Here is a 14,103-nt window from a genome sequence, read left to right as displayed (position 1 = left end):
TGCCTGGCAACAGGAGACTGTACTGAAGCACTAGCCATGACTATGGTAATCAATTTTCACAGATGCAGGAGAATCCTAAGTGGAGTGGTTTTGTTCTCTAGCATTCCAGCTTCTGGAGTCAAGTTATTATGCAGAGAACTCATATTACATTCTCTTGAAAAAAAAAAAGACTGCTTGGCCAAAAAATTATGGCATGACACATACCTGTCATGCCCCTCAAAATGAAAGACAAATAGAAAGACACTCAGATGGATTATTTGTAGTAACTACATGGATTCATAGGCTTAATTTATAAGTAGTGAACACTTGGGGCTGCCAATCTGTGAATAGTCTTTGGAGGAGCTACTTGGGCCCCTTTCCAACTTCTCTTCCTGACAGGAATTTCTGTGAGGGGGGCAAGGAGTTTATAATGAACTCATCCTGACATCTGGGCTGAGGGAAGCTAACAGGCTGCCTTTGTTCCCAGCAATTCCAGTGGTTTTCAGTACACTCCAAAGTCCCTCAGAATATTCATGTTTCAGGAAGGCAAAGCAGAACCATGAGAAGAGATCCTGAGTATGGTAGCAAAAGCTGGCCCCCAGTTCCAGGAGGATACACTTGCAGGGGAATGGCAGGGGCAGCTGGCTGGACAAGGCCTCCACTGTGACAGGCAGGATGTCCCATGTGATGACATCAGATTGGAAGGGTGCCCAACTTCCATAAGCCCATCACATAGCTTCTGAGCAATAGCATGGGCTATATTTAGAGAGTGAGTATAATAGATGAGACATATGGTGCCTGATTCTTCTTCAACCTCAAGTCTACTTGTGTACATGAACAGATTCCCATTGATTTCAATGGCTGAGGTGCCTCCATTTCAGCACCAGTAGGATGACTGACTTTACAATACTAATGGAAGTGAAGTTCAGCCTAAGTAAAAAGTACACAGTTTTTTTGTTTGTGCAACTGATGCTTTAAAAATAGCAGAGGAAAAATCAACTGTCTTAGCTCTCTCCTTCCTGCAAGGGCCTGTTAACATATTGCAAGCCTTTTCTGCTTGATTTACTAAGACGTTGCTGAACTTCTCCAACAAAATGTATTTTATAAATAAACTTTGTTACTATGGTTGGTCAGAGTTGAGTCTCTGGTCAGAGACCAAAGCAAAGTCCTTTTGATGGGTTAGTCATTCTTTGCACTTTAAACCTACGTAATTGGAGAAAGAAAAGTTGAAAGCATCTTGGACCAAGCCCAGCTCCTTGTCTTACAAGAGCTATGGAAAGCAGTGCAAAATTATTTACAATGCAAATAAAAATCAATTTGTGCCTGTTCCTTGGCCATTATGTGAAACAGACCCTGCTTTGTAATGCTGCTAGTCTCTGTGTAGTCATAAAACAGAGATTTATTTACTTCTCATCTCCAGCAGTTAACTGCTACAGATGTCAATTATGCTGAATGAGTATGCTGTGCCTTCATTAGTTTTCTTCTTTTGTTTGAGTTGCCAATCTTGAAAGCTGCCCATCTATCAAAACTCCCCTTAAAGTGCCTAAGATCAGAAAGAAGCCCAGGGCAGCAACATGGTATGATACTGGAATAAATAAAGCATTTGTTGACTCATGACCCATCTAGATCAGGAGCTCTCAAAAGTCTTTTATGCTAAAATAAATAAATAGATCTCTGAAGTTAACTGATTACTCCATGCAAAGCAGACTCAACACTTACTGTAACATTTGCCTCAACAGCACAAAAGCAGGCGGGGAGCTGCCCTTCAGCTCTGCTGTTCCAAACAGAGGAGAATCCAAGCAGGGCTATGCCTACTCTCTACCACCTGCTCTCTCCACCTTTTCTGAAGACATGTCAGCACAGGGCAGAAAACACAGCCTAAGGCTTATTTGAATTATACAGAGGGCTAAACAGTCCCCAGATGGCGCAGGATCAGAAGAATGGACTTGAGTTGCTTGAAACTGCCTTTCTCACTGCTTACCAGGTGCTTTTCAGCTGTGCAAAAGGCAAAATAGGTTTGCTAGAGAAGTTATCATTAAACACAGCTTGGGATTCAATCTCTGACTCCTTGTGTCATGATGTACCTTCTGTGACCTGGCTAACAAGGAAATCCAGTGGTACTCTACATGTCTTAATATGTGCCCTTGCTAAACCTTCAGCTGCTCTTCAATTTGTGCTGCACTGATACCAGTTCTCAATTAAAACAGCGAGGCCAAAATTCATACTAGTGATTTTAATTTAACAAGATACAGGATTGTGGTCATCTTAGGGCACAGTTCATAGCTTCTTAATTTGGAAGACATCAAACATACATTTCATATATTTTTTTCATATATTTTATATATTGAAGTCTTGATGTGAACACTCACTTCAGTGATGGAGGACCAGTCCCTTTGAGACAAGAAATCACTTTTTTGGGCATCAGTTTCTGGGTCATGGTACAGAATGTCTCCCTTGAAGTCCTTTGGGTACTAGTACTAGTTGCAAAGCATTTCCTATGGTGCCTACAAGAAAAATGCAATGATTTTAGCAATTCACAACAGTTTCACCCACCTCGATACTGGTATGTGTGGGAACTTAACTTTTTTTAGGCTATGGTGAATTACTGATGAAGTAATTTTGAGAGATCCTTTTGTTGGATTCTGTTGCATGTAATGCAAACAGAAAATAAAACAGGGCCACAATCATAGTTTAAAGTTATTTAAAAATTCTGAATGTGCTACTGAGTCCAGCAGAATTTATTTTTGAGTGGGCATTGCATTTCTGTATTGCTCTATGAGTGCACATTTATCTCAAGATTTTCAAGGTGTTCTAAGCCTTTTTAGTCTTACTGCTATGAGATCACTGTCCTTACATGTCACTGCCTTCCCTGGTGTACAGGCTAGAGATAATATACTTTCTGTTTCATCCAGTCACTCTTTCACCTTGAATGTTTCTTTCCCTGTACGCAGATCTCCACAAACTGTGGCAGATTGTCTCATCTATGTTAAACTACAGCACAGCATCACTGATCAGTCAGACCTGGCCCCAAAGTGATTTTGTACCATTTTCTTCAGGCACTGTTTGCCATGATCTCAACTGGTCTGCACAGAGGCATTGGACCCTATGAGGAAGAAATCAAGTAAAGGGGTTGAGAGGCCAGCATGGATGAGTAAGGAACTCAGGTAGAAGAAGGATGTTTATGTAATGTGGAAAAAGGGAGAGACCACATGGGAGGGATATAAGGAGCCTGTTAGAGTATGCAAGTTTGTGGTGAGGAAGGCCAAGCTCCGCTTGGAAGCAAATCTGTCCAGGGATATCAAGGACAACAAGAAGGGCCTCTTCGGGTATACCAGCAGCAAAAGCAACATTAGGGAAAATGTAGGTCCACTGCTGAATGAGGAGAGTGTCCTGGTGACAGATGATACAAAGAAGGCAGAGTTACTGAATGCCTTCTTTCTTCCATCTTTACTGCTAAGACCAGCCCTCAGGTATCCCAGACCCTAGAAATAGGAGAGAAAGTCTGGCAAAAGGAAGACTTTCCCTTGATTGAGGAAGAAGAGGTTAGAGATTGTTTAGACAAAGTGGACATCCACAAATCCGTGGGCCCTGATGGGATGCACCCATGAGTGCTGAGAGAGTTGGCAGATGTTATTGCTAAGCCACTCTCCATCATCTTTGAAATGTCTTGGAGAAAAGGAGAGGTGCCTGAAGACTGGAAGGAAGCCAATATCACTTCAGTCTTCAAAAAGGACAAGAAGGATGACCCAGGAAACTACAAGCCATTCAGCCTCACCTCCATCCCTGGAAAGGTGATGGAACAACTTATTATGGACATCATCTCCAAGAATGTGGAGGAAAAGTAGATTATCAGGAGTAAACAGCATGGGTTTGCGAAGCAGAAATCATGTTGGACCAACCTGGTCACCTTCTATGATGGTATGACTGGCTGGGTAGATGAGGGAAGAGAAGTGAATGTTGTCTACCTTGATTTCAGCAAGGCTTTTGACACCGTCTCTCACAACATTCTCATAGGCAAGCTCAGGAAGTGTGGGCTGGATGAATGCACAGTGAGACGGACGCTGAACTGGCTGGATGGCAGAGCTCAGAGGGTTGTGATCAATGGTGCAGAGTCTGGTTTGAGGCTTGTAGTTAGTGGGGTTCACCAAGGGTCAGTACTGGGTCCAGTCCTGTTCAGCCTGTTCATCAATGATCTGGATGAAGAGAGTGAGTGCACCCTCAGCAAGTTTGCTAATGATACCAAACTGGGAGGAAGGGTTGACACACTGGAAGGTCGTACTGCCATTCAGCAAGACCTGGACAGGCTGGAGGACTAAGCGGAGAAGAACCTAATGAAGTTCAACAAGGGCAAGTGTAGGGTCCTTCACCTGGGTAGGAAAAACCCAGGCACCAGTACAGCTTAGGGGCAGACCTGCTGGAAAGCAACATTGCAGAGGAGGACTTGGGAGTTCAGGTCGACAACAGGTTGACCTGAAGCATAGGAGGTTCCATCTGAATATAAGGAGAAACTTCATTACTTTGAGAGTGACCGAGCACTGGAACAGGCCTCCCAGAGAGGCTGTGAGGTGTCCTTCTCTGGAGACATTCAAAACCCACCTGGACACATTCCTGTGCAATCTACTCCAGGTATACTGGCTTTAGCAGGTGGGTAGGACTAGATGATCTTCAGAGGTCTCTTCCCACCTTAACCGTTCTGTGATCTGTGATTCTATGACCTGGTCAGATTCTGGAGAAAGCATCCGTGCAAGGGTCCTCAGTGAAAAGAAGACATCCCATCTATCACAGACACATTAACACGCACAGAGAAAAGAGTTGAGAATCTGAGGTCTGAGAATCTGAGAATCTGGGACTGCGTTTTGTGTAATGAGAATACACCCCTCTTAAGAAAGTGGAAAGCATGAGCACAATGGTCAGACAACTGTATCTGAGTGGGCCAGAGTCAGAAAGTAATTTTCTAGAAACACAGAATTCTTGAACTGTGGGAAACTACTCCCACTTTATGGATCTATGCTTCTCAAAATGACTGTGAAAGCCTGACACACATGGCCAACCTCATCATGCCAGTAGGCCTGAGAAAGATGGTAGCAATCTTCAGAATGCAGATGCTGGCACTGACAATGAATCAGGCATTTGTTACTCCAAAGAGATTTTAATGAAAAGAGCAATGGCTTTTATCCATCTTCCTGGCAGCTTCCAGAAAACAGGTAATCGTGATTCTAATCTCACCTGTAGCATTAGGGATTAAAAAAACAGGCATGAGCCAGGGAAATAGCACCTTCTTTATGTTGTAACTGCACAAGTCTGTGACTGCACTGCATCTGCAAATATAATGTACAATAAATCATCAGACTGTGTGTGTTTGGGGGTCTCTTGGCTTGAAGGGAAATTTTGCTGACTGGCAATAGAATGGATTGATTTCTCACTGCCCAGTGGAATATTAATCTGCAAGGAATGATCATCTTCAGTGGGTCTGCTTGCCATCCCAAGGAGTGTGTCTACACATCCTGTCATCTCCAGTCACCTGACTTCTCCACATTGGAAATTCTTATTCCCCAGGCACAGTGGTGGCTCCTAGTATGATTTTAAAATCAGAAAGCTGTCTTCCTTGGGAATCATCCCCACAATGCAGCAGAGTTAACGTTCTCATGAATAAACATAAGTAACAAACGAAATAAATGAACTAAAGTGGACACAATACATGCTGGGATATGGGGCATTAGTCCCTTGTTGAACGCTGATTTGCACAGGAATTGTCATGCTAATTTGGATGGGGTGTGATTGGGGGTTCACGTGAAATCTTGGTCAAACTTGCATTGCCACAAATGGCAGAAATACTTTGCTTCAGTATTAAAGATTGTGGGGCCACAGTCTCATTGTCAGCTCTTCATTGGAAAAGTGGAAATCTTTGGAAGGAAACAGATGCCTTCATGTAGCAAGCCAAAAAAAAAAAAAGTTTGAAAACTCAGACATTTTTTAAAAGAATGACTATGAGTTCACATATGCAGCAGAAATACAGACAAACTAGCATATGAAAGCATGTCTTCACATGCTCATTGTTGCTAGCAGAGAGATCTTAAAGATACTGTCCTGAAGGATCTGCAGTATTTACAGCATATCTGATAGCTGAAGTTGTGCCAATGGTGCTCACCTGGTATATAAATAATACAGTTTCCAAGAGTAAACAAAATTCATCATACTGGAGAAAACAATGTAAAAGGTTTTCCTCTCTTTTTGACAAATAGGCACCTAAAGCTTCTAAGTTGGTGGCAATACTCTTTTGCAGTATTCTTGATATGGAATTAAATGAACCAAATTGTTAAGTGTATTGTATGCTAGGGCAGTATACCTAGGCAGAGTATTTTAACAAGTTAGTTGCATGATAGAAAAGCATCATATATGTATTTGTTTTGCAGGAACACTTTATTCAAAACTATGTAAGAGCTGAATAGGTAGATTTTAGTCTAGCATTTCAAATTCACTCTTCTCGGAGGGCAAAATTATTATATTCACCTATATATCAAAAAGAAGTTTATATGAAAGAGAATCATTGAAAGTTGGGAACTTTAGTAAGTCAGTGATATTCAAGTAGCTATGGACAAAGCCTTCAAAACCTATTTGCTACCAGACTAAATAAAATATCCAGACCCTACCACTCCTGCTTCCTGGCAGTTCTCCCCTTTCTACAGCCATCTCTCCCATGTCTTCCTATACTATCTTGTCTTTCTCCCTCTCCCTGTACTTAAGTAGAGCCAACAGCAGCAAAGAGCTTGAGCAAGAGGTGACTGCCAGGGTGTGGCACAGACTTGGTCAAAGAAGGCTCTGTAAGGTCCCTAAGAAGACCATAAGAGAATCGTCCTAATAAAATCCTCCTGAGCTTTCCATGGGTCCTCTCAACAGAGTTTAGGCACTCCTAAATGCTTTTAAGTAATTTTAATTTGTATGGGTAAAAATAGCACCTCTCCATGCCAGATAGAGAATGTCTTTTCAGTAGAGAACAGCTATTTGGGGACAGGTTTGCCTTCATGATAGGGTTCCTTAGGTTGTAGGAATTCTTTATCTGGACAGGTAGAGAGGTTTGAGAGGTAAGAAATGGCTAATTTTAAGTAAGGTTTTATCAGAAGCTGAAAAGCAGAAAAATGAGTTTGTGCATCCTAGTTACTGATGTTTTCTATGCAATTCAAAGCAGTGTAGGCATCCAAAAATCATTTAGAAGGATTTTTAGAAAGCCTCTGTGGTCTTTTCCTACAAAACACATCAGAAAACACTACAATAAGGTTGGATTACCATGAATACTTAGAGTTAAGTTAGGCAACCATTTTCAGTGTTTCCTCTTCAATACCCATACCTCAAGAGCCCATAAAGTAACGTCCAAATTCAGGCCTGTGATCCAAAATAAAATCTTCACCTTGTAAAAAAATAGAGAATTTCCACTATGCACTTTCATGCCAAGGCAAACTGGGAGATACTAATGGGTTCTAAACAGGCATTCCCTGAAACTGCTACATACTTTACCTTCAGCTAAAGAGAAATCAGAAGATGTGACATTCCTTTTCTTCCCTGGAAAACATCAGAGAAACTACTTGCCATCTGAGCCTCTTAGTATCAGTAATTTGGTGGTTTGACATCATAGGAAGCGTGAGCACAGGGTATCTTTGACAAAGAGATAACCATATCCCCACCATGAGCAGCGCAGCCTGCCAGTCAACACAGTGCCAGCAGAGCTGAGTGGGGGGAGCACAGGGCTGGGGAGGTGTGGATGTTGAAAGCTGAAATGATGTGTAGAACAGTTGGGCCTTTTGGAGATTGAAAATGAGTGGAGAGAAGGGACTGACAGAAGATTTTCTTAGAGGCTTTTTTTTTTCTTGTTGTTATTGTTGTTTGCCCTCTCCCAAGCCAACTGGGCAACACAGAACAAGAGACAAGCTTTGGAGTGTGTGTGAAGGGTGAAAAAAGAGCAGATAAAGAACAGACTTCTGAGTCAGGTGGGAGAGGTTTTGGCACCCTGGGCAATATGAGAGAAAGAAATGTAAACAAAAGGCACAGTTGTGCAAAGCCTTGGAACTGAAACAAGCATATTGCTCATCTTTGATGCCCCAGGTAAGTTAAAACTAGTTAAAGTTCTTGGCGCAATAACACCTTGCCCATGTTATGCATGCTGGCCCTGTTTTACAGTCTCACCCAGATAGACACTGTGCCCTTTTGCTTCTGGGAAGCCCATTAATATATATGGAGTGAATATGAATGCAAATCACTGCTCGCAAATGCCTTGGTGCAGAATTGTGGTCTTTTTAACTATAAAAGCATCAGTGGGCTCAGCAGATAAAATACAAGGTTTTTCACATTGGTTTATAAGACCAAAGGAGCATATGTCTCCAAAATTACTTAGCTATTAGTTACAAAATTAGCTATTAGCTATTACTTGCGTAGCTATTAGTTACAAAACTCAACAGATCTACTGTACGTTAAAAAGTACAGCTAAAGACACAGGAAATATTGTTTTATGGGGAATATTTAAGGAAGTAAGCTTCCATATTTGAAAAGATTCTATTTCAAGAATAAAAAGAGGAAGAAAATGTATATTATAGTCTCTACTAAAATTATTTTAGAAATCACATTTCTTCCAGAACCATAAATAAGAAAAAGCTTTCAAAATAATGTGTTTATTTTATTATGTTTCTTCAAGGTAGAATATAGATTGCAATTCTTTGTATACTGCAACTTCATGGATATTTAAGTCTGAATTCCCTGGGTTTAATCCTTCATTTGAGAATAACTTTATGATTATATCTTAAGCTACAATAAAGATAATACATAATTTTTGTGGGGAAATGTGTTCATAATGACTTAAAAGGAAAGTAGCCCATAAATACTATATGATGTCACTAGTAATGCAATTCCTAGTTTTCTGTGCTCTGTACTTATAGCTGTAATACTGAAACACAGGCTGATAGTTAATTTCTTTCTATCTTCAAAAGGCATAGCAGAATATGAGAAAAAAATTATCTCCAATAGATAGCTAGGTTTTCATTGAAAAAAACATAGTCTGCAGTGCTGATTTGTTTATAATCTTTTGTAACTCAATTTCTGCTAACTAAGAATCAGTAATAGAACATAACCATATATCTTATATACTATTGCAGGAGACTACATACTGTCTTTTTAGGAATAAAAAAAAGGTACATGACATCTATTTAGGTCAATTAAGCACTTCTATGTGATGTCATGTATTTATAAAACAATTCATTTGAAACAATACCTTTTTTATATAACAAACAAAAATCTTTCAAACAAGAGTTATGGCAAGCCATGTTCCTTCCACATCTGGCCAAGTTGATATATTTTCCAAGGGCAATACTGGAGTTTGTAGAGATCAACATTTTTTTTTTAAAAAAAACAGCTCCCAATATTTATAATCCAGGGATTACCATCAGTTCTGGGCATAGCATTCAGAATTTAGCTAGTTAACATTCTTTTCTTATCTAAAACTCAGGCAGACATCAAAAAGAATTTATTTGTATGGGAGTTTCATAGCAGAAAGAAAAATAAAGGCACGTATTTTAAAATAACACGTCCAAACTGGATTTGCTTAATCAATATTCAGAACTGCCTGAATATGAGCACATAATGGTTAGGATGTATGGACGACAAGTTCAGAACTATCAGTCCAAGTACTTTCCATCAGGGATTATGAAGGCTTTGACATTTTGTCTTCCAAATAAAGGCAAAATTACTTCTTCATAATCAATAGCGATCTTTGGAGGAAGATCAGCACAGGTATGCAAATCACATGCCAATACTAAATTTTGTTATATTTTTGCCAGTATGGCATGTAGTCATAGGTAAAACATGTTAGCTCTATTTAAAAAGCTTTGTTATACAAAATAATGCCTCCTTTTTGTCTTCCTGTGCACTTCTGAAGGTTTCTTACTTAGAAATTCAGAGTGATGAACTTTCAAATTTTACAAAATTAAAATTTTTGTGCTGAAAATGGCCAACTTCACAATATCATTTTTGTCAAAGTGTTCAAACATTATGTTTCTCTTCCAGCACAGAGCAGAAACACTGGGAAACCTTGAAAGCAGCCACAAATTTATATTTGCATCTAAGAGACACACAGCCTGTCAGTGCAGAACTTTCTAGAAGCTGCTTTTTTAGAGCCTTTAGTTCTTGGTGTTCGTGGGCCACATTAGGCATTCATTCAAGAAGGTCCTCAAGGCACAAAAAAATGCATTTTAGTTACATGTAACTTGCCCATGTGATATTCTGAACTAGTTCAACTATGAGTCTCTTTGATAGAGAAGTTGGTTAAGATGTGTGGATTGTATATTTCTGGGGGGTAGCATCTATTAAGTGATAAAGAAAAAATTTTAAAACTTAAAAAAAAAAAAATCTTTGAGGGCTCAGTGATTGAGAACTCTCCTGTACCTCTGCAGACTCTAAGATTATCAAAAATACAAAGCTGACAGTGTCTGTTATTTCTAAAAGATTTGAGGAAAAATTATATGGACAGAGCATTTACTTTCTGTTCTACCAGGAAGCTTAGACAAGGAAATGAGCCTTGGGAAAGACACAGCAAATAAAACCACAGTGAAACTTTAATTACACACGAATGCATGTGGCTCCAAGGATGGTAAAGAGGTGTAGGAAGAACAAAAGACGGACAACAATTACAATCCACTACAATTAAACTCTACTTTGACAAGACACAATAGGAAAAAAATAATACAAAACCCTGAGGAGAGCAAAGTAGGCCATCAGCTCAATTACATGTATGAGCTGAGAAGTGGAAGGCAGTTGCCAGAAAGAAAAGGTAAGTAATTCTGATGGTGACTAAAGGTTGGGAACTGTAATATAGATATAGCCAAAAGGATGGGAGGAGGCTTTTCTGATTGTTGTGATAAGGATATTCTAAAACCTCCAGGGAAATAAAACTACTTGTAGTCCATATAACAACACAAACCAATGCAATGCTATGAAAACGGATCCATTCAGAGACAGGGAAAGGAAAAATGAAGATGGAATTAATACAGGTAAACTTCTCAGCAGCATGCAGAGTGTAATGCGTGGGGACAGACTGCTGTTTCTAGACATAAACCTGTGGACGTATGCGTAACTTAGGAGAGAGATTCCACAAAGCATCTGAATTGCCTTTGTGAGAAGCATTCAATTAAATCAGTTTCTGCTAAAAGGAAAGTCTTGTTCCCAAATCATTGGACATTGCTGGAAATTATAAAATAAATGTCAGCTGAACAAAGGACGTGAATTAATGTAATCTTTTGATAACTAAAATAACCTGAGGCTGAGCAGAAGATCAAGACCTCAAGGAGGCATAATCATTGAATTTTTCCTCAGATTCAGAAACATAATGAGACATGGATGGTTAAGAGCAGACCAGCACTCAGGAAACATAAGCATCATAATCAGACTACTAGTTTTTTATGCACAGCAGTCAAATTGCCTGTGCATGTTGGCCAACATTAATTTTCTTCTAAATGCTGGATCTTCACCAAAAATTAAATTTGTGATTATTCAGGGAACCTGATTTTGCTTTTTAAAAATCATTACAAAGCAGATGCTTCAGTATTGAAATTGATGGAATTATAGCATCTTAAAGTTGGTGCAAATGAAAGAATTGGGAAAAAAAATTAAAAACTTGCTGTAGTCCTGGGAGTCACTTTGATGACCCAGAAAATCTGGAGACTGAGTAACACTGGTTTTAATATAACATACTAAGTTCCATTTTCTTACATTATCTGCTTTTGTAATGAACAACTTCAATAAAGTCTTGGCTGCACATAAACCAACAAAAAAATTCAGAACAAAGTCTATGGGGAAGGATTCCCCATTTCTATAGTTTGCCTTTGACCCTTTTTACTCCTGACCTCCTCTCTGAAAGTGTGTTTCCTGTTAATCGCTGTTCGTGATTAATCAGTGCTCAATTCTGAAGGCACATTTGAATTAAAATTTGTTTGTTCAGCAGGCAGTTTCAAGGTTAATGCTGCCATCATCTTTTGAGAAGTGTTTCTCCACAAAGAAGGGTCTTAAAATGAACATCAACTCCCACTTACTATAAAGGTTGGACCATGCACAATTAGCATGTGCCTCTTTAGAGAAGAGATCAAACTCAAACTTTCTATTTAATGAAATGCTAGCATTTAGAAACTGATTTCTGAGTTCCAATGTGAATATTTCTTGTAAAAAGGAATTTTGAGAAGAAAAAATTCTTTACAATATTTTAGTTTAGAAAAGATCTTTCAAATATGAAAATGTAATTTTCATTTCAATTAATATTTTGGTTATATATAATGTATGTTAAGTTCTGGCATATTACAGATGTCAAGCAATATGTTTTATCAGTCAATCTATTCTATTTATTTTATGGTATTTTTACTTTGGAAAGCATTAAGAACACGTTCTACTTAATATTAAAACATCTTTGCTTCTTTTACTAAATGAGGTGTTTGTGTTGTAATTAAACAGTTCTGTGTGTTGTAATTTAAATGAAAAAGAACAGGCAAATGGCTTGTCATATATTATCACCGTGTAAACTAAGGAGAAAAATAAAGTCAGAGTAAAACATGTTTTGTGAGAGAGTATCATATAAAAAGTGATATAAGATTTTTTCTAAAGGAAAAGAATCACAGAATCACAGAATGTTAGGGATTGGAAGGGACCTCCCTGACGGAGCAGGAACACTTAGATGAGGCTACACAGGAATGTGTCCAGGCTAGTTATGAATGTCTCCAGAGTAGGAGACTCCACAACCCCCCTGGGCAGCCTGTTCCAGTGTTCTGTTACCCTCATTGAGAAGAAGTTTCTTCTCAAATTTAAGTGGAACCTCTTGTGTTCCAGTTTGAACCCATTACCCCCTGTCCTACAATTGGTTGTCACCGAGAAGAGCCTGGCTCCATCCTCCTGACACTCACCCTTTACATATTTGTAAACATTAATAAGGTCACCCCTCAGTCTCCTCTTCTCCAAGCTAAAGAGACTCAGCCTTTCCTCATAAGGGAGATGTTCTACTCCCTTAATCATCTTTGTGACTCTGTGCTGGACCTGTCGTTCTTGAACTGAGCGGCCCAGAACTGGACACAGTATTCCAGATGTAGTCTCACCAGGGCAGAGTAGAGGGGAAGGAGAACCTCTCTGGACCTACTAACCACACCACTTCTAATACAGCCCAGGATGCCATTGGCCTTCTTGGCCACAAGGGCACAGTGCTGGCTCATGGTCATGCTGCTGTCCACCAGGATCCCCAGGTCCCTTTCCCCTACACTGCTCTCTCACAGGTCATTCCCCAACTTATACTGGTACCTGGGGTTGTTCCTGCCCAGATGCAAGACTCTACATTTGCCCTTGTTATATTTCATTAAATTTTTCCCCGCCCAACTCTCCAGCCTGTCCAGGTCTCGCTGGATGGCAGCACAGCCTTCTGGCATGTCAGCCACTCCTCCCAGTTTTGTGTCATCAGCAGAGCTGCTTACAGTGCACTCTATTCCCTCATCCAAGTCATCGATGAATATATTGAATTATACCGGCCCCAGTACTGACTCTTGAGGCACTCCTCTAGATACTGGCCTCCAACTAGACTCTGCTCCATTGATCACGACTCTCTGGCTTCTTTCCTTCAGCCAGTTCGCAGTCCACCTCACTACCTGATCTTCCAAACTGCACTCCCTCAGTTTAGCTGTAAGGACACTGTGGGAGACTGTGTCAAACACTTCACTGAAGTCTAAGGTAGACCGCATCCACTGCTCTGGCATCATCTGTCCACCTCATTATGTCCTCATAAAAGGCAATGAGGTTGGTCAAGCACAACTTCCCCTTGGTGAAGCCATGTTGACTGCCCCTAATGACCCTCTTATCCTTGATATCCTTTGAGAAGGCACCAAGGATGAGTCGTTCCATCACTTTCCCAGGGATGGAGGTGAGGCTGATTGGTCTATAGTTACTGGTCTGTAGTTATCAAATCTATATATGATGTTTCATCAAAATAATTGTGAATTCCTTCAAAAATTCCTTCAAAATACCTTCAAAAATTTTTCCATCCAGTTTCAGCTACTAACCTTAGGTTTACAGTTTTTCCCAGGTCTCTGAGGGAGGAGAAAGAAAAGAATGGCAGGA

Source organism: Streptopelia decaocto, assembly GCF_964273445.1.
Source record: "Streptopelia decaocto genome assembly, chromosome: 2".
Taxonomy (NCBI): Eukaryota; Metazoa; Chordata; class Aves; order Columbiformes; family Columbidae; genus Streptopelia; species Streptopelia decaocto.
This window is presented reverse-complemented; position numbering follows the sequence as displayed.